The following is a 22057-nucleotide window of genomic DNA, read 5'->3' on the forward strand; positions in this document are numbered from 1 at the left end:
AGAACAAAGAATTAAATAAAGCAATGCAAAGGCTATTCAGAAGAGTGGATATATGAGATAATAGGCCTCTCCATCTCTGATGTCATGTCTGATTCAGTGAGTCATTCCCTAGTATTTTGTTAGTTAGCTGCCAGTTTGCATTATGTGTGTGTGTGTATATATATATGTATTTATATATGGAGGACGCGTTTTGCCTTTTTTTCATCCAGGATTTTATTCTGGTGTAAGACATCCCACTTCCAATTGCTGGTGCTTTGCAAAATCAGGAAGGTGATTAAAGACTTGTTTGCTGTCCCACCTCATTTATCATTAAGTTAATGATTCTGTGATTCTGATGAGCCAGAACTCAAATTCCAGTTCTCTGAGAAAGGGGAACTTGTAGAGCTGCTGTGGGCTTCTCAAGACCTGAATGGGGCTAGGAAATGCAATGTGGAACTTATTGCAATTACACACTCCTCTCATATGAAGAGGAGTCACATGTGAAGGCCAGATGTGAAATCCAGAGTATCTTCAAATATCATTAGATGGCTGTAGTTGGAATATGAATCAAACCAGAGGCTGTGATAAACTGAGAGCTGAAAAGGAGACCCAAGACCATTCCTCTGTTTCCCACTCCAAGTGCAATCTCCAAGTAACTGCTGGGGATCCTGAGATTTGTATTTAGATGGATGTTGTTATATCAGCTGATAATTTCCAGTTTGCAGAACGCAGGCTGGTTCTAACCTCATCTCTTGATTGCATCCTTTGATTGCCTCCCTTGAACCAGCTACAGAGAAGATGGGAGGCACACAGCAGCTTTCCATCAAAGAGACTCTGCGTAGCAGGATATTGAAAGGATATTAAGATGGTTTTAATGTAGGGGAGGATTTGAAGTAAATAACATATAATGATTTTTTTTTTAAAAGAAGGAAATCTGAAAAATCATCTTAAAGGTTCCTGTAGGTTACCTTGGCTCTTAAAAGCTGTAAGTTCATATTGATCTTCCTGTTAGCACACACATGAGGTTTATTGCCTCACAATTCTTTATACTTGTGTGTTTTGGTTTGGTGGGGGGTTTTGTTTTGCTTTGTTTTTTTTTAGTTTTTTAGGGGTTTTTTGTTTGATTTTTTGGGTTTGTTTGTTTGTTTGTTTTTGGTATGTTGATCTGTCATTTACTCCTGTAAAACATCTAATTTAACCAATTTTCCATGTGAATCTTAGTTAATATTTTGGTGTTTGGATTTCAGTTACCTATGTAAACACTGGTTCATTTTTCTGAAACTTAAGAACTTAAAAGAAAAACTTTCTTGTTTTATGTAGCTGCATTTTGCAGCTAATAAACACAAACACCTTATTTTAGAAATAATAAAATGACGTTATTAAACTGTGCTGCAACAGGAGGAGAGAATATGCATGGAGGAATTTTCATCCCCAATGAGCTGTCGGGAGTCAGCGGCATAAAGAAATGGAAATCCTATTTTTGATGGCAGAAGATGCAATGCTGAAGTGACGAATCTAAGAAACAAGAGGCAGATGGGTTATGTGCATATCCTGGAAATTTGACCTTCTCTGGATGTATAGAGAGAACAGTGGCAGTTTAAAAATTGTGTTGATGTTCGGGGGATTATTTTTCCTATATGAACACTGATCAATGAATCCACATGCTACAGTGCAAAAGGTTGCTTTTTCAGTAAACAAGAACCCAAATATTATGTACGTGGTAAAGTATTCACAGAGATGCACAGCAAAATAATCTTTAACCTTAAAGAAATGCTTGGTAGAAGATAGAGCAGGGCTTCCTCTGGGGATCCAGGTTTTCTCTAAAGTACTCATACCATGGTGGATGCGTGTGCTTAAAAATTTGTTTGAACTTTCCTACGATTCTCTTTAGTGATATTTGTCTTAACTGAGCAAGAAAGGATGGTAGTACCACACACGTTTGTGTTGGAATTAACTTGTGAAGTTATAATCCAGAGTGGTCATAATCCAGAGTTTACTAGAACTGCTTTAATAAATTTGTTGACTTCAGGTACCTACCTACAGTCTGCTCACTGGAGTTTGAGGAGGAGCTGAAAACAGGCTTTAGGGGCTTTGCATGCATGTGATGCATTTCTAAAGTGTGGCCATGTGAATTCAAACAAGATGCTTGAAAAACCCATCCAGTGTTCTGTTGTATCAATGCTTTTAATATCCAGATCGTTGACATACATTTATGGTGTATGTCAAAACAGTAGAGCAGAGAGCTGGTTGGAATGACTAACAATTCCAGAGGAGTCATTACACCATAATGGTGTCAACATGTACTGCTAGGACTCTTAATCCTTGGAACATCAATTTACACTCTGTGTAACCATTGCATGTCAACACAGACCACAAACCTTGTGTGATTCTCAGTCCTGCCACCAAAAGACACAAGGTTGTGATAGTTTCCAAGTTATCATCCTGATGTTTTGGTATTCTTTGGCTAATATTAAATCCTATTTAGACAGAGAGAAATGGTAACAGCACATGCACATTTAGCTGAGAACTTGAGTGTGAAATTCAGCAACGCTGATAAGCATTTACAAGTCACCCACTGAACACACTGGAATAATTTGTTCAAGCAGTCGTTCAATCCAAAAGAAACTGGATTAGATAATAGCTGGAAATACCAAATATTGTGCTGTGCTACCAACCTTCCCCCCAGTACATGATGAATTTTTACAGTATCTGTGCATCTGTACACAGATGGCTCAGAGAATTATGTCAGATCTGACACCACACAGGTTGAGAACGCCTAAATGACATTTTTAAAGGTCCCTTAAACTCCCGTTTGTCATCCACGTGAGAAACAAAAGACCTTTAAATCGTGGCCCAGCCCTACTGGTGGGCTCTGGGCACGAGCAGTGGTAAATGCTGGAAAGCAGATTTATGGCCTCTGTGTGAGGTGCTCCCCCAGGGCGGGAGTCAGCCCCTCAACAGCCCTGTACTGCCACAGAACAGGGTCAACCAAGATGCACAACTGCAGGTCTGGCTCTCAGGACTTTGCTGCTGAAGCCCCAAACACCCACGGCTACTGCTGCTTTGAAGTAGTTTTGGGGTATTCAACACAGCTATAAACCAGGCATTTCTTGGGCTTACTTTCTATGCCTTTCTCTCCTGGTACCACAGGGGTAAACCTGAAATAATTTCAGCAGGTACAGTGTAGTTGCTTTAGATTTACATCCACATAAACAGGAGCCCTATTTGTCCGTTGTTTCTAAAATACGAGGTTTCTCTTTCATGTCCATCTTCAGCGATTATTTTAGATTCTCTTACATCACGTTTCATCACAGATAATCCAGGAATATTCTTTCTCTGAGTAATAAAATTGTTCTTTAGTGCATGACCAGAGTAAGGGATATGGTGTCTTTTAGACATCACGTATAGACAAGAAGATATAAATGAGAGTTAATAACCATCAAATGTGTCTATTTCCTTTTCCTATAAATTAGAGCATGCTTTCCTACTGAATTTTGCAAGAAGGAAAACAGACTCCCTCCTGCTGATGTGGGGAAGCAATGCTAAATCTCCCTAAAGATTCACTCTGGCTTCTTACAGCTGTATGTTAGTACCTTTTTATATGCAATTTTACTTCATTTAGTCTTTAAGGTTGTGCCTGAGGTTAGTTTAAAAGGTTAGTTAAATGTTAATGGATGTTAATGCTGCAATTAAATTGTTAAATCAATTGAAAACTGTGGCTCCATCTCTATCTGTGTTAGTGCCGGCCTGAGTTGCATTGGCGTATAAATTAAAAGCTGTAAATCTAGTGAAGTCTAATTAGAGACCAAATTTCTCATTTATCTTATTTTCACAGGACTGTAAGCACTGATAGATAATCAACGAAGGGCTAAAACTTTTTAACATTAAAAAACTATTTTATCTATTTCAGGACTCAGGTGACTGATTATAATTCAGATCCAATTACTGTAAAAGGTCATATGTGAAATGAAGTTCTTACAGACACTACAAGTTTTATTTTACAAGTTTGCATACACTGCTGCACCATCTACATCCCAAAAAAGCAAAAGTAAATACAGTGTACGAGATTATATAAAAAGGCTCTTCAATTAGCCTCCCTCATGTAACCCTTTGAAGTTTGTGATTTTAGTACATGAGCACATCCAGCCTTCAATCCTACAGCACATCTTTAAGCTTGCCAGCTTATACATGTGCATGAGAATCCTGTTGGTTCTGTAAGTAAAAGTAATTAGCAAGACACTTAAATACATTTGCCATAGATACAGAGACACAAATTCTTGAATTTGTGAGAATGATTATTTCCATTGTTACATTTAAATTAGCTGCTGGCAACCTGCCACTTAGGAAAAAGAAAGGGGGGAAAAAAAGCCCAAGCTATTTTATCTAGCAAGGTCTCGAGGAAAAGGAAATGCTGATCTTAATCCAACTTGCAGTGCCCCAGTTTTGAGGGTGTTTTCATGCATTAAAAACACATGGTACTTAATGTTAGTTCCTCAGAAGTTAAAAGTGAAATTTAATCATGCTGCTTCTGTTGGCTTATTTTTCCAACACCCCCTGTGATTCTCCAAAGTGTAGATCTTAAAGCTGCAAAAAGGCCAACAACAGATTGCAGCATGAGCATAGGGAGCAGCATCAAGACTCATTAGTTTACAAATAAACCACAAGACAAATGTTTAAAATGTTTGTAGGTTCCAAATCACAGTTCTAAAATTGCATCCTTTTGGTCATGTAGGAGTGTTAGAAATGTTACAGTTTTACATGTTAATTTCTTTTCTAGTGACTGTTCTTGGAGCACTTGGGGAAACAAATTTTGCTTTGGGAAATTAAAAAAAAAAAAAAAATCCTCTGTCCTAACCAATTAAGACTTTGCTGAAAGAAGTCATGAGCTCAGATTCTGCTAGAAGGCCTTCGTGCAAGGAAGCATCAGCTCGTGTCCTTTCTAGTGACTTCAGCCAAATTTCAGCATTCATTAAAATTCAAAATGAGATCAAATCTGAAAATGAATTGCTGAATGACTTGAATGCTCTGAACTTTTCTCTCTCCTGATTTTGTCACAAATTCAGATCTTCTGAAAAACATCTTGATCACAGATTCTGAAGGAAAAAAATGCTATGTTGTAGCATGTCCCCTACAGCAAATAAAAGGATATTCTAGTTTTATTCTGAAAGGTGCACAAATTTCCTGACAACATTTTCTTTCATATTTGTATCATTTTCAGTATTCACAGATGTGATTTACCAAATTACACCCCCCAAAAATGTTCTAAATGAATGATGAACAGTCAGATATCTACAGGAGTATGAAGCCTGTTGTAAACTATTTTGTTAAATAGTGTTCTTCCAATTATTTTGGTTTATCTTTACAATAATTATCTGGTTTTGGATCATAGGTGTTATCTATCTTCATAAGATATGAATAGGACCATTGCTAACAGGGGTCATAAATCACTTCTGCTAAAAGTCTTCTCTTTAAAATTGTTAACTTTCTTTCCTTTCACTTCCTTGGTAAGAAAAGACAGCAAAAATTGGTAATTCTTTATACTGTGTGATCAGACTAGTAAATAGTTGCCTTATAGCAAGACATGGTGTCATAAAATAGGATATAAAAATAATAATAGTTAATCATTAAATAGCATGTTTCATCCATAGAAAATGGAGCTCTTAGCAAAGATGACTAAATAGCCCCATCCATTTCCTTAATGCATCTCCTTCCTTTAATAGAGAGCTGCTAAATAGAAGCCAACTTTATCTCACCTTGAAAAGAATTGTCTAGTTACACCAAACTTTCTTTAGTACTTTCTGAAAATCAGGTTTTGACAAAAACAGTGCTTGATTCAAATAGACACTTGAAGGAAAGTCACAGTCCTTTCTGTGAAGGAGGGATCAGCACAAATACAACCAAACTCATTGTTGAGTCAGTGACTCAACGCATTGTGAAAGAGAAGCTGAAGTTAACACAATTGGAGAGATCCAAGTATTTCCAATTAGATCTGTGGCCTGTTGAATTCATAGGGAATACTCTCAATCTACTAAGGTCCTGTAGGCTGGGTAGTTTCTTTGCAGGCTGCTTGGGAGGTTTTAACTGTGGATAAAATGCTGGCTTTGGGAATGGGTTTCTTGAGTGAGGCATGGAAAGAAGAGATACTTCCTTGGGAAGTTGATTGAGAGGTCACGGGCTGATGTCAATAACAGCATTTGTCTTTTGAGGTGATCATGAAATTGAGAATGTAGGACAAATTCTACTTAGACACTTGCCCTACCAGCTTCTGCTGTGCGTGTTTGACAGTAGATTTTCAATCTCATGAAAACTCACTCTGGTGTACATTTCTAAAGAACCTGAATGTTCTCCACAGATGAAAGAACATGTTCTTTTCCTATTGTTCTTGCCTTGTTGACTTTCATTGCTCTTTTTGCCTGTGTTTTGGGGAGCACAGTGTTCCCATCTTGTTTCCTGTGCCTTTGCTATGCTCTGTAATTTCTGAACATAACAAAATATTCCACAACATACAGTGGACCCAGTGGAAGGGCAAGATTTAGAGCATTTGGAAAAAGGACCTGCCATGTTAATTCTTTCAAACTTTAGTTTTCTAATTCTATTCTGATCAAGTACAAAGATTTGTCCAGGAAGCCTTTTCTTTCCTTTTTCTTTGATAGCATTCAGCTTTCATTAATTTTGGTGAATGCCTAAAGAGGTGCCTTGGTTTTGTGATTGGGACAGATGTTGTTCTTGGTCTGTCAGTTTTCCTGGCTATGCTACATATTCCATGACATTTTGGGGGACAGGTGTAGATGCCTGTGTGACTGCCATGGTTTAATCAGTTTACCTGTGGCTGAGTCAGTCTGACAGTGAGCTGCTGCTTCTCTAGGGTCCCATAGTGTTGGTTCAGGGAACTAGATGAGTGAAAATTTCTCCTACCTAAAGGAGTAACTAACTTTCTGCTGGACTCCATCTTTAAGACAGTGCAAAAACAGCCATCACTCTGTGCAGAGAAGGGGAGTGATGGGGAAGCATAATTTCTTTCAGTGGCAGTTCACACTTAGGCTCATGCTGCAGTATCATAAGCCTGTATCCCAAAGAGCAGCTTCTATATTTTGTTCTATTTTGTTGGGTGGGTGTGTACTTACTGTTTCCGACCAAAAAAAAAAAAAAAAAATCCAATGGCAATATCAAAGAGGTGTCTTTCAGACTGGGTTTTATCTGATAGTCACCACCCTGCCTACTGCTAACTTCAGCAGGATTTCTGTAAATAGCTTGGTGCTATTTGCTTGGTGAGCAAAAGCAGCTCGAAATGTCTGGATTAGAGCACTTGTAAGAGAAAACATTTACAAGTCTAAGTTTGTTCCCCAATGGGTAATATACTGAGAGGCAGATAAAATCATCATGCAGCTTTTCATGACTGGCAGTGTCTGGTAACACAGCAATGAATGCTGACTGTGTAGATAAAAGAGTGAGGCACTGGAATAGCAGGAACACTGCAGATCAGCACTGAGGTGCATTGATAGAATTAATCCCCGCAAAGGGAATTTCTACCACCTCTGCCTGCAGATATCTGACATTCATCAACATTGCCATTGTCTTGCTTTCCCAGGAATCAGATATTAATTGTACAAAGCCTAAATGCAAGCTAAAAACAAGAGAGATAAATACATTTAAAGCTGTCGCATTTAGCCTTGTGATGCTTGCAGCAGTGCTGGAACCTCTCCAGGTGGGTGACTTGCTTCAGCATCTACGTGAGGATGACGAGGGACAGAATGTGTTAAGCAGAAAGCAAAACTGCAGGGAATGTTGCCCATCCATTAGGAGCTGTTAGTGGGATGGCTCTTGGGAGAGATTCCTGCCTGTGACTACACAGCCTCCAAATTGTGGTGGTAAACAACAGAACCCAAGAGCAAGGCAGGTGACATTTCCTGATTCTGGAGAGGTCAGTTACCTATGAAAGTCAGTTTTATTTAGGAAATAGTGGATTTCAGCAGCTCCCGGAGACAGGAATGCCTTTTTCTTCCTTAAATTTTATAATTCTGGCATTTTTCTGAGGGAGACATATTTACAGCATGATGATGAGGAGTTGCCCTTCCCTCCATCCCTCCTTCCCCACTGCTGTGCAGCCAGGAGCCCTCCTCTCTGGCAGCAGGGGCCAAGGTGGTTGTTTGCAAGAGAGACTCAACCATTTGTGCGATCCGGCTGTTCCCAAGCAAGCCAGGCTCCCTCAAGCCTTACCAGCTGTGACTAATAGTGAAGGGAAGGGGGGAAGAAAGAAAGCTGCTTGGGCCTGCAGGCTTCAGACAGGCAGGCTCTGGGGGAAACAAGAGAAAGCCATTAACTAACCACAGTATTATCTTGATTCTCTCAGAGAAACGAGCTAGGGACGGCTAATGAACTAGCCTTAACGTTTCAAACTGAATGCACCTCTGGGAGCTCTGCTAGAACAAACAGTGTGACAGATCAATGCCTGATGCCTATATCAAGAGAAAAGGTTATTTGCCTCTCTGAGGAATTATAGGATTAGTATATCGCTATGATACACTTTGTATCCTTTTCAAAATATGGGTTCATATGCTGCGCTTATTTTCATTTTGTAAGTTGTAAACTCCATTAGTTTGACCAATAAAAATGAAATCCATTCATCTCTTCATCTCTCTCACTCCCAGGATCGTTTAAGTCTGAGAGAAAACACATGCACTGTTTTCTTGTTGCCTGCACCTTGCCTAAGGAGACACTCACCTTTAGGAAGTTAAAAAAAAAGAGTGGTTTAGAGAAGTGTCATTTGGTTGGGACCCCATGAAAAGTCTTGGTAGGAGACAGATTCTTAATAAAAGGCACTTTTTCTGCAGAAAGTTTTGCTTACTTTCTTTTGCTGCCCCTGGTGTTTTCTGTGTCCTTGCACAGTTCCATGTGTCCAATCTTTAGCTGCCCACCTCTAAAATGGGACAGTCAAGATTCCTTGTTGCTACTTCTTGTCTGTCTTTGCTGTTTATATTGGAAGCTCCAGCACAGGATGTTCTTTCTGTTTGTGCTGTATGTGACACACAGGCTGTAGATCCCTGGGGAGAGTTTTTGACAATTTTGTTAATATAACAATAACCTCAAATCAAGAAGATTTTGTAGAAGAGATGAAAAGAAATGAAACGCAGGAAGGTGGGACCTGGAAGACCATATAAATTTTACAAGTAAAATTTTATAAATCTTAAATTTACTGTACAAAATTATTAGAATTGGTAGACTTTTGGGGCTCAGAAGATGTCAGGCCTGGTTATTGTTCATCCTTGTGTCTTGTCCTTTGATGCTTGGAGTGATACCAGGCCAAAGGGGTAAACAGTCCAAGACCTCCTCAACAGGAGGCAGAGTTAATTTTAACTGCTGTGTATGATTTCATTGTATCCTTTCATATTGGCATTTTTCTTTAAAGCCCTTGAAAACTATTTTGATCAATTACCTCATTCAGGAAGCTGCTGTATGTATTTAACCATAGATACAAGCTTTGGTGAAGCTATCAAAGTAATTTTCATTTTTATAAATTATTACTTTAATGGGAATTAGATCAGGAGTGAATTATTGTTTCTTAAAAAAAGTAAATCTCCAGATGATTTGTCAAGAGGTAATTGTCTGAGTATCAGTATTTAAGGAGGGTTGCATTTCCTTTTAGGAAGGAAACATGTTAAATGCTGAAATTAAGATAATATTGTAACTTAGAAAATGGATCAAAATTACCTTTCTCTCCCCAGTTGTACCTAGGAATTGAATGATACAAGTATCCCAACTTAATTGCTTCACATCAAATTCTGGTATCTGTATTCTGGTTCAGTAACTCTTCATACCTGCTTCCACTGATGTTAGTGAATGCACACGAACTAAAAAGTGATTCAGAGTGAGCAAAGCCATCAGAGTTTGGCCTTTTGAATTTGGCATGAGCTTTCCTATTGATGCCACTGGAGATGAGAAATTGTTCTTTGAGCTTTGTAGGTTTTATATCAAGCATAGCACACTATTGCTTTGCTCAGGACAGGTACTACAGAATTCTTCATTATTCTTCATCATTTCTCCTGGATCTTCCATTCTGTCGCAAACCCCACTGTTAATAAGACTTTTGAAAGCTAATGTTTACTTTTAGAATTCATTTTCTAATACAGATTTCCTACAGTAAGTTGGAAAAAAAATCATTTATAGAAAAGAAGAAAAAGGAAAATTACCAATTTCTGAACAGGTCTTTATTTATGTATTTTAAGTCAGGCTGATCCTTCTATAGTTATTATGAACTGAGGGGATGAAAATATTATTAGGGATGTCACAAGGTCTGAATTTCTTCTACATGTAAGAGTTGATTATTTCAGGGGATATGAAATATAATATTTTGTTTTCAGTCTCTTTCTGTGTGCAGTCAGGCAGAGCTCTCATTCACAACTGAGCTGGGAACTGGCTTGGTCATAATGAAATGGGAAATCTTCTGGTCACGAGAATTCAAAGAACATGCATGTGCAAAGAGAAAAAAGTCTAGATTGCTATAAAATGTTGATGTCCTGGAAAGGGGGATGGATGGAGTAATTCTTGTTCACCAGCGTGTTTTGAAAGCCTTGTGAAGCACAAGTATTTCACTGCAAGACACTAACAGAACTTATTTTGTTATTTACGCCAGAAGTGATGTGAATTATGTGGATTTTACTGAGGTAAACTATCTCAAGGAAGCAATTAATGGTCATCCTTCTCTTGTCTTATTGACACAGGTTAGAACCAGAAACAAATTTCTCAACAGTCCCCTCATGCTTTTCTCTGCCATGTGGCCATGGCTTCTCCAGACTCAGGGCTTGTTGTAACTTACTGATAAAGTCATTGTGGTTGTGCCTGGCTGAAGATATGGTCAGGGCAAGGTTTTCAAGGAGAGGGATGAAAGATTTTGTTGATTCCCACAAACTTTGCCATAGTAACTTAAGTAGAGGAAACTGAAATATCTCCTTTTGTCACTGTACATACATTGCCTTGTTAAAGGTTATAGTTTTTTTCTCAAATTCCAACTAACGAGAAGAATTTTATAGCAAACTGTTTTGGGAGCAACACTAGACTATTGTATCAGCCCAGCTCCTCCACTGTGGAATCACAGAATAGAATCATGGAAGCTTAGGTTGGAAAAGACCTCTAAGATCATTGAGTCCAGCACTGCCACGTTCACCACTAAACCATGTCCCCAAGTGCCACATCTACGTGTTTGATGCATTTGTGTTGCCACATTCTGCAGCTTTCTGATGAAGCAAAAAGGAGTATGTGAAATCTCCCTAACTCAGTACAGTGGTCAGGGTGAGTTTTCCCAATAAAGTAACTGAATAAAAATTTGGTCCAAATTTCTACTGAAGGTAAAGCTGACTTAGGTGCTTACATGGGCTCTTAGTTTCATTTTGCTTCATTATTTTTGAATTGTCTGATGGCCCTGCATACAGCCATAATTTTTCAGCAAAACCCCCTGTTCTATCTTTCCAGATATTTTTGAACACGTCTGGCAATGCAATTTTCAAGAACTCTACAATTTTGCCAAGTAAAACTTTGTCAATTTATAAAATAAAAAAAAAAAAACATTTTCATTAAGCCTTGCCTTATACCAAACATATAAAATATCCATTTTAACGTACAGCAAAGATATTGTAATGTTTCAGGGTACTAAAAGGTGTGTTTATGCAATCTCTTCCTGTCTCTTGGATAAAGTCAGTTCAAAAGTCCTTGTTTATACATTTTTCAATGGTCTCATCTTTCTTTGGTGTGGGTGACGCAACAGGGGAAAGGTTACCCAGTGAGACCATTTGCTGTATGGATGAACTTGTAGACAGTGGCATATCAGGGAGCTTCTAAAGGAAATATTATATGGTCCATCAAGGCAATCTCAAATTTCCTGATTGCATATATTTAAATAGGATAAGCTCCAGTTACCTAAGCACTTGTTTTGGCTGTAATGGAAAATAGGAGACTAATGTTTGCCATAATGCCTATCTCACATCAGCCCATCAAGGTATATGAAAATAAATCTAAATATCTGTTATTAGAAAAATGGGTGTAGTGGATGAAGAATTGAAGCTACATGGCTAAAGACAGAAAAAAATAAATTAACTGGATCTGGTTTAAGATTATACCTGTCCATTGAATACATTCATCAGTGTCTGGTTTTGTATTTCTTCTTCCTCATGATACCCCAGATAAGAAGTGGTAACTAAGTCTTAATGGTTTTAAAACTTTCTGTCTGTAACCATAAAGTGACCATTTACAAATTGGAATGCATTGTTGAGTGGGGATCCAGTTCCTTTCTCTGCCAGACCTGTCCATGCAGGTAGATCTGTGAGTTAAGAGAACAGCACACTGTTGAAAAGGTAGATTTTGTGTGTGTGTGTGTGTGTGGTTTGTTCTTTTTTTTTTTTTTTTTTTTAGCGGTATGCATGTTAGGAGTTTTATCAGAAGACAGCTGCTTAGAACAGCTGTCTGCTTATGTGCCCATCTTAGGAGAGAATGATTAATGAATTCACTTGGGCAGTGAGAAACTCAGTTCACTGATCCATAGTTTCAGCACAGGTATTGATGTGAAACTAATGAGAAATTTGATGCTCAAATTTGAATGTTTATTCCAATTACCAAACAACAGATCTAAATTAAAAAATAGCTTGAAACCTTAACCTTTATTAGTAACACTGAAAGCTGAACTGTGGCTCTGCATCCTGTGGTGCAGTCTGAAGTTTCAGTGTGCTACCACCTACATTGTTTTGGGAAGGGAGGGAGAATGGCTCCTCCTGATTGACTCTGCTCCCACTACCTGATAATTGGAATCTTTTTCCTTCCACCCCTTCCACTCCTGTTTAATGTGTATATTTTTCCTAGGAGTTAAAACATGTGCTCAGAACTGAGCTGTAGGCATCCCCTACAGCTCTATTAAAATACTGCATTTAATAAGTTCTCTGAGCTAGGGTTTTTATCTGATTGTGGTGCCGTACACAGGAGTCCCAGCTCTTACCTAAAATGCTTTCAGCCTCTGTAAACAAAGGATAGAGGGAAAAGGAATATACAACCTTTAGTTCATTAATAAGTTAAGGTATGGGAAAATTAAATGACTTGTTGAAGGTTATATAGGAAGGTTGTGGCAAAATTGGCAGTCAGCCATTGATTGCTGCTCTTTCAGTCCTGTGAAGAATTGCTGTTCCCCTTCCAAACTTTTACAGTGTTTCTATCAGAAGAGACTAACAAAAACTCTTGAAAGTTTCTAGACACACTCAAGTTGTCGTGTCAGCCAAAACCTGGTGTTTTTGCAGAGGATAAATACTTCCAATTTCCATACAAATCAACGGCAGTTTGAAACTCTGCATCTAGTGCAATCAAATTATTTTAAACCAAAGTTCAGATGGGAAATTTTAGCATTTTAATCCAGGAGTGTTTCATAAAAATACTGGTGGCAGGGCAAGATTTTTTTTGAAGAATTTATTAACTGCACATTCAGGATTGAACTTGGACAATCTCAATACACTTTGCTTTAGATGTCTGCTGTTCTAGCTTTTTCCTTTTCCATGAAGTTGTTCCAAAAAGTGATGGCAATTCAGTTTTAAAATAAATAAGCCAAGGTGATGAAAATGTGCAGCAAACACTGCTAAATTCTGCACAACTGGTCCATCCGATGTGCCTAAAGGAAATGGAAGATGTCACTGATCACCGTTCAAGAAAATCTGCAAACAATTCAGATCCTTTTCCAGCACTTAGGTTCTCATGAATTTGGGAGCAAAGCGGTGCTGGGGCAGATGCTGCTTAGTACACATGATGGGCTCAGCCTGTAAATATCCAGGCGGTGTCACCTCTGTACACAGCTGCATCCACCAAGGATTGGTGACATCTGTGGCAGCTGCTGCTGTCCCCTCCTTGTCCCCTCCCCAGGCATTCCCAAAGCTGCTCCTGGCTCTGGGAGTCGTGGCATATTGTGGCACATGGCCATGTGGAAATTTCAACCTGTAGGTCAGGAAAAGGATGTCTTATTGCAGACCTTAGGTCAAGCCACGTGTAAGGATATAGCAGTTGTTTGCAAAGCAAACACACAACAGAAGTTCCACAATACTTTGAGATAACCATGTAGATTTGTCTGAAATGAAAATTGAAAGTGATTATGTAAGCATTGTTTTTATGTTTGTAGGACTGTGATTGAGAAGAAACACTTTTCAGTTTTAGCCATCATGGAACAATGTTCCAGGAGTTGAATTAATCTCACTTTCCTACTGAATTTTAGGAAGACATTTTTGTGCAGCTGCTAATGTTAGCAGTTTATCTTGTCAGTGGGCTAACTTTTGGTTATACACACTCATTAGGGATTGAGATCAGTGAAAGTCCTTGCTTCTTTAGGAAACTCCTGGCCTGGCAGTCACTAGATGTGAACAAACACACAGAGGATCATGGACAGCAGAATTTGAGGAGTCCTGAGCTGGGATAGACATGGTCACCAGCTCTGCCTTCATGCATATTTGCAACCCAAAAAGAAATTTTTGTGGATTGCTCAAGTTAGTGAAGAAAGTTCAAGCATTTTTGTACATTTTTTTAAATGGATGTGGGGCTGGACCTACGCTGGCAGTATTCAAGCCCTGAATCTGCAGCTGTGTGTTCACAGGGTATGATTCTGTTCCTTTTCTCCCAAGGTCCCCATTCATTTCATTGTACAATAGCCACTGGGAGGATTAGAGCACAATTTCCATCTTGTCCCATTAGTTATTTGTATTTCAACATCAGCTGGAGACCTTTGTCAAGAGCTAGACCTTGTTGTATTTCGTGCTTTGTATATCCATAGCAGAAGGCATTTCTTTCCCTACAGATATTACAGTCTAGAAACCTTGAGGTTTAGAAAGATCTGCTCTATGACATACATGGTGACAAACTTCATTATTGTTTTAAGTCTAGCTAATGCCTAGAAAAATGCTGCTGGATCAGTCAGAAAAAGAGCTTTAATTCCCCTGCTGGGTCTTTCCCTGTTGTGTCATTTATTTGTGAAAAGAAAGTACTTCAATTTTCTCTTTTTATTTATTTTTTATTATTATTATTTTCCTCTTTTGAAACAAAGGTTTGCAGCTTCTTGGAATTAATTAAAAAAAAAAATTTTTTAAGCCTTTGTAAAGCAAAGAAAACTTTGAAAAGAAGTGACCCAGTCCCCTCTTTGGTTCACACCTATCTGGTCAAAGGGTTCAGCTCTCCGTGGAGGCTCCCAGACCTAACAGCAGTCATGCGGAACCTGTTTGCTGCCTTTCAGGCTCAGCACTTTCCAGGGTGCCCCATCTCAACACACCTGACATTTCTGGCCTGGCAGCCAAGAAGAATAAAACCTTTGGGGAGTACCTAAAATTAAATGACTCCTTTTGGTCAGATCAAGGTTGTTCACTTCAGTAACTCTGCTGCAACTCTGCCCTTCTCTCATTTAGTGGCCATGGAAAAGCCTGTTCTCCCCCTTGCCTTTTTTTCCTTTAGGGGCTTTTAATGGAATCCTTGAATGCCAAGACTAGGAAAATAAGCTTCATTTTTTTTAAAGAAATGTATAAGAAAATAATCAATCCCTTGTCAATTTTTTCATATTTTATAAGGCATTGTTTGTACATGCACTCCTGTATAGATGGCAGAGAGAATAGAGCATCCTCTTGGTTTATGTAAAGCAGTCTCTTGATCAGCCACCTCTTTAACATGAAATAAATTAAGGTCAGAAGGTCCTTCTAGTCTTTGTCCTAAAGCTTCCACAAACCTCTCAGAGTCTGATTTTTTGGGGTAGCACAGGAGATAGCAGAATATACCTCTCCCCAAAAAGTCTTCCACTTCAGTAGCGCTTACATCTCCCAGGCTGACACCTTTGGTCAAGGGCATTTTCAAAATGGTCTCTTAACTGGAGGAAAGGCCCTGCTCTGCAGCTTTAGCTCTGTAGGTGTTCAAGTGTGAGCATTTGTAATTGGCTGCAGCAGGGCTGATAGATGAAAAGAAGGCATATGCTGGAATGAGTTGTTCGGGTGCTTTGGGTGACAAGAAACATGTGGGGTGTGTGTGGCTGTGCCAACCACTTCTGTGCACCAGGGCACATTTCTTCACCTGAGCATTTTCCTCTGTCCATAGCCACCACTTCTGTGTTGTTCCTTTGCCACCTGGCTTCATTTTTCACCTTTTCTTCTCTCCCTCATCTCTTTTCATCCATTCTTCCTTTCTCTTTTTTTTTATGTTTTATGGATTCTCTAGACTGGAACAGAACACAGTAATATTTACACATGAACTCGATTTTTCAAGCCACAATTTTGTTTTGTTTGTTCTTTTTTTGGTTGTTTTGTTTTTCAATGAGGAAGAATTATCTTTCCCAAGCTTAGTTTTAAGCATTTGGTTAAAAAATAGGGTTAAATCAAAACTAACTGAAAAACAGAATGATGAACAAAATGAAAATATTTATCAGTGCCTTTCCGTAGCTGGATTTTCTGCAGCTTCCTACACTCATGCTATTCAGTATTAACAGCCAGCAATGTGAGCTCCTGTAAAGATCATGACCCAAATTACATTTCTGTTTCAAGCTAGGGTTTAAACTCGCTGATGGAAAGTCACTGGATGAGGGTACATTCCTGTATGAGGCAGCATCACCTGGCTCTTCCTAAATTCAAAACCAGTGGACAGTTGGGAATCTGCTGCAAATGAATCCCTCAAGATGCAGGTGCCAGCCAGAGCTGCTTTTGCCTGGTGCCACTTTATATCCCTGCCAGGCTGCAGAGCACTGACCTTTGCTCTGAGAATCCCAGCTGACTGCAGCCCACACCACCATTTTGGGATATCAGTTTGTAGTTCTTGGTCTGACAGAGCAACCCATGTTTGGATGAGAAGCTCTTGCTGTTCCCTGTTAACCCTTGACCAGCCTTTGGGCTGTGTTGCTTTCTGAGGTGAGCAACACCTCCACTCCTGGGACAAGGGACTCAGTCGTTCTCACTGCATTCTGTCCCAGTATCCCAAAATCTTTTTTGCCAAGTACTGAGCTGAAGCTGCTCCCTGGGTTCAAGAACTAAAGAAAGTGAGTGTTTCTCCCTTGGGGAAGGCCTGAGGAGCTGGGCCACCATTACCAAAACAGTGTCTGCTTGCCCTGCTGATGTTTGTCTTGTTCTTCAAGACATGGATTTCTGACGCTCCATTCCTTTATCTAGGTGAAGTTATGTCGATGGTCCCATCCCTACTTCTGCAGGATAAAAAAGGGGTGCCAGGACCTCTGCAGCTGTCATTATTATTAACCCTTTCTCTGAACAATCCATCTCTAGCTTACACATTGGCTGATTAATTAGACCTGTCAAGAGTGTTACCATGCTTCCAATATTTCCAGATTGGAAGAAATTGTGGGGTTTTTTTGAAGACGAAAATTTTTTGCTAACCCCACCTCCCTCCCTGCCTTGATAAAAAAAATAGCCAAAACATTTGGGGAGGGAAAAAAAAAAAATAAAAAAAAAAAGGAAAATTTCACATTGCGCACAAAGGAAGACAAAATGAAGCTAAGAGCAATTAGGCTAGACAGATGAATAAACTTCCTAGTGAGGTAGCTGAGTCACCATCATTAGAGGTGTTCGAAAAACAGGCCAGATAAAATCCTTGAGGGGGTCAGAGTGTATGGGAAAATCCTGCTCGATAGAGGAGGCTGACCTGACTGACCCAGGAGGTCTCCTGCTTCTTCTGCATTTCTTTATTTAAAAACAGAGTTGAATTCAGAGAGTAACAGAGGAAAACAAAATCCAAACCAGGTGCCTGTGCCTGGTAAACAGTTTTCTTTTGTTCTCAGTGCTGAGTTGTGAAAAAAAAAAAAAAAAAGAGGAAAAACAAACCCTAAAATAAAAAATGTATGTGTGCTGTTTGCAGAAGTGATGTGATAAAAGATCTGTGTCTGCTTAGCAGAAAGATGGAGCATCTTTCAGCAGACCTGACAGAGCGTGGAGGGGAAATTCTTTCAGTGTGAGGAGCTGGGGAGCACAGGTGAGGTTATGCACCTGTGCAGCAGAGAGAGAAAACAAGCATTTGCTCTCCCTGGGGCCTTCTGGGAGCGGGCCTGTGCAGCCCACAGCAATCCTTTTGGAAATTCAGTGCCTTCATGATTTGTGAAAATTTGACCCAGTGACTGCGGTTCTCAGCTGTGCATAAAAACACAGAGATGGAAGTCTGGGCTCCCAGGGGCGAGGTCCAGCATCCTCACAGGGAAATCCTGAGGCTTGTGTTGCTCCTGAGGTCAAGCTGATGATCAGCGCTGGCCATGAAAAGATTCAGGCTTAAGGCAATAAAAGTTCAAGGAATTCCCAGAAGCCTTCAGCACAAGCACAGAAATACCCCTTAAGTAAGAACAAGCCAACAGCATCTCTTAGGAGGTGGCTCAGTTCATCTTTGCTTGTGGACTTCTCCAGGTGGGCCTGGGAGAGGACAGAAGTCAACTGCTGAGGACTCCACGGGACAGGTTTCTTTTTGCCCCAACATTTAGGCTTTGTAACACTTCCTAGAGCTGCCCTGAGCCGCCCATTCTGTTCTGCAATTTAACTGCCTAAAGTTTGTGGTCTCAGTTAGTCAGGGTTTAAAATCTGTCCCTTCTCTGCCTGCCTGTCTGCTGCTTTCTAGTGCAGAGGATTGATGCCACCAGGAAAGGGATGCAACTGCAGCCCAAGACTTTGGAAATGCAGGTGCATGATAGCCTTTTCCTCCAGGATGCAATGGCTAACATGAGCTTTACCTCTGTAGGACAGCTTGTTGCTGTTAAGAGTAAAAATGCTTTCTCTGGAGTGCCCAGTTGGTAAAGAATGACAAGATTTCACTGATAGGCAAGAAAATAAATGAGGGTGTTCTTCTGTCTCCCCACCACATTACAGTGAAAGGCAAGGAGCAGAGGAAAAACTATTTTGTTAAATGCAGAACTTTGGATTTATTTTCTGCTAGGCTCCAGCTAAGCTAAACTCTCCTTACATATTCAGTATTTTCCGAATGCAGAATAAATAATAAAATAGCCTACATTCATCAGAAACCTTGCCATACTTGAGTGAAAAGAGTGGGAGCAGTAGCTGAGTCTTCAGGTGCTCTGTTCTTGCCCCTGGACAGCACTGCTTTCCTGCTGGAAATGCAGTGGGCAGCGGTGCTGCTCAGGTACTACCTGAATAACAGGACCTGTGAGCCCAACAGAGCTCTGCTGTTTTGCAACAGTTTGCTGTCAGAGCCACGGGCTGGAGTCGGTGTTTATCACTAAGTTACTTCTCAGGAACTGGGCCAGATCAATACTGTATTCTTCCAGCCCTCTCTAAACCCAGCAGGGAAGGCAATCACAGTGGTGCAGAACTCTGCACCTTCTGGAGCAGATCAATACCCTGACAGTGCTAAGCTTTGTTCCCTCACCAGCTTTAAGATGTTCTACATGATTGCTTAACTGTTTGTTTTCTCTTCTCCCTATATGACAACACTGCTCCCTTCCTGATCTTTCCTAATAACATCACTGTAATTGCCTTGACATGAAATAGCAGCACAAACACAGATGCTTTGCTTTGAGGTGTTTTATCTCTTTATGAAAGTCTGTATTGGTTGAGGGTGTTGATTTCACTTTACTATAAAATCAGAGGGGTTTTTTGGTGTGTCTTATTTGCATTGTTTTACTAAACTTTACTAGGCTGATTTTGGCTATGGGGATTGCACACAGGGGTTGCATTGCACACAGGGGTAGATATAATAATATGTGCTGAGGAAAAGATACTAGCTTAAACCTTCTGTTGCTGAAGGCTGTTTTAGTCTAACTCCATTCAACCATATCTTGTTCATCTCAGAAATACCGTGGTGCACTTACCTTTCACCTAGTGCTAGGTGGAAAAAATCAGCTTCTGTCTTGTCCAAGCTGGATCTAGAACTCCTGCCCCACATTTCTCTTTCCTGATTTCATCTGAAGCTGCAAAACTTGTAATTTTTTCTTCAAAACTACATCTGTTTTTTAGTTTTTGAGAAATGATTGCATGTTATATAGTGTCAGCTAATGTTAAAATCAGTATTAGCCATTGCAAATGACCAGGGTTTTCTTCTAGAGCTGGGAAGGGGCTTTAATTACAGAGAATTCCCATTCTTGAAAGTGTTCAAGGCCTGGCTGGATGGGGCTTGGAGCAATGTGGTCTAATGGAAGGTGCTCCTGCCCATGGTGCATGAAACTGAGCGATTTCTTAAGGTCCTTTCCAGGCCAAACCACCCTCTGATTCTATAAGATAACATTAAGAAACTTTCCCTGCTGATGCAGGGAAAATGGAGAGTTGTCCTGAAGGATGTTTCATATTGCACATGCCTTGAAGACTCTTTAGTGGTTCTGTGCTACCAAAGATGGGGCTGTTCCATGTGCTGAAAATATCAAAGAAAGGATGATTCAGAAAAATCTTTGCTGTTGAATTTGGACAACTGTCAGTCTAGTGGGAGTTATTTATCAAGGATCTATGTCTTCAGGCACTGAGAAGCACTGAGAATTATCCCTAGATGTCAGTGGAAATGGAAGAGAGATTTTGAACCAGCCTGTTTCTCAAGCCAGAGCTAGCTCAGAGAGCTGTGCTTTGGAGAGGGTCAGACAGGATGATCACACTGGTCCCTCCTCTACTTCTTATCTGTAAGTTTGTAGTTCTTGTTGGACAGACATACAAAGGGAGTTCTCCCTGAGACTTTGAACTGAATTACCACTTCATCACATGAAAACCTGCCGTCCTTAAGACCGGGCCCTCGGGAATGTTGCTGTTTTGCTTTGATAGTTGACTTCCACTCCATTTCCCAGGTAAAGCACTAATCCCTCACAGCCCTCTCCTCATTTTGAAAGTCTTTAGCCACAGTTCTCTGTTAGGCTTTGAAAAGCGTGTTGTAAGGAGTACAAATGAGAGATATGCTGCCTTCAAAACAGCCGCTGCCCACTTCTGCATATGTGTAAAGTAGGATAAGATATGCAATTTGTAGGTACTATGATTACTGGCTTAAGGAGAAGATATAGCATTTCTCAACATTTTTGAGACATTAATACAATTCAGTCGGGCCATTTTCTGTAATGTGTGGTTCGCTGTATCTGATGTATATTTTTTTCATCTCAGACATAAAGGTAAATCCTTTTCATTTACATAAGCAGGCTCCATAAACCAGATTACCCGAATTAATCATAGATATTTAAGCATATTACATTGCTCTGTACCACAAGCTAGCATTCCTAGAAGGTGGATCAGAGATAAGGGTCCCATAAATTGCTGGCCAAATCCTTTAGTCCATCAGGCTTTATTTTCACTAAAATCAGTTTTACTTGAGTAAGACCTTCTGGATTTGGCCCTGATATGCTTTTATATTCATAGACCCTTCAAATACAAAGAAAGCTTCATAAAGCAGTTGTATAATTTATTTTTCTAGTCTTAAATTTACTGTTTCAAATAAAAGTATAAAAATAAGCTGATTTTTAGTAATGGCGTTTTTAATAATAAACAACCCATATCTCTGTCCTGCTTAGCTTTTATTAGCCTTTTAGTTTTTATTTAACATTTCCATTATGATATTTCCAGTAAATAGATTACATAGTGAAATGTGAAAACTGGCTATTTTACCCTCAGTAAAATAAAGATCTGTGTACAATTCTCGAATATTTTGCCTCTCTGCTCCCTAGAAGGCTCCAAGTTTCATCTGTCACTTGGAGACCAGTTGGGCTACTTGGCAGCCAGCATGCTATTACATATAAAAGTATAGGGCATATTCCCCACGCACGGTTCTTTTACCCTAATCAGACACCGCAGATGCATCTTGTCAAGAGAATGCACCTCATGCTCAGAAATCAAAGGAAAGTGACTTCAAGGAGGACACAGCAGCACAGCGGCAGCTGACCCCACAGCAGACCCCACAGGCAGGTCTGTCAGCAGCGCCGAGGACGAGGGCAGGGAAGATGAGCTGACACCCCTGACACTGCTGCAGAGATTCCTCCTGGAGCTGGGCATCTGGGTCCTTCAGCTGCCAGGGTCAGCGGGGCAGCAGCTCCCAGGCCACAGTGGTGGGAGCACTGTGTGTCCCCAGCCTCACCCAGCCAGGGCTCAGGGGCTCGCAGGGACCCTGCCAGGGGCTGGGGACACAC

This window comes from Cinclus cinclus, chromosome 13 (genome assembly GCF_963662255.1).
Source record: "Cinclus cinclus chromosome 13, bCinCin1.1, whole genome shotgun sequence".
Lineage (NCBI taxonomy): Eukaryota > Metazoa > Chordata > Aves > Passeriformes > Cinclidae > Cinclus > Cinclus cinclus.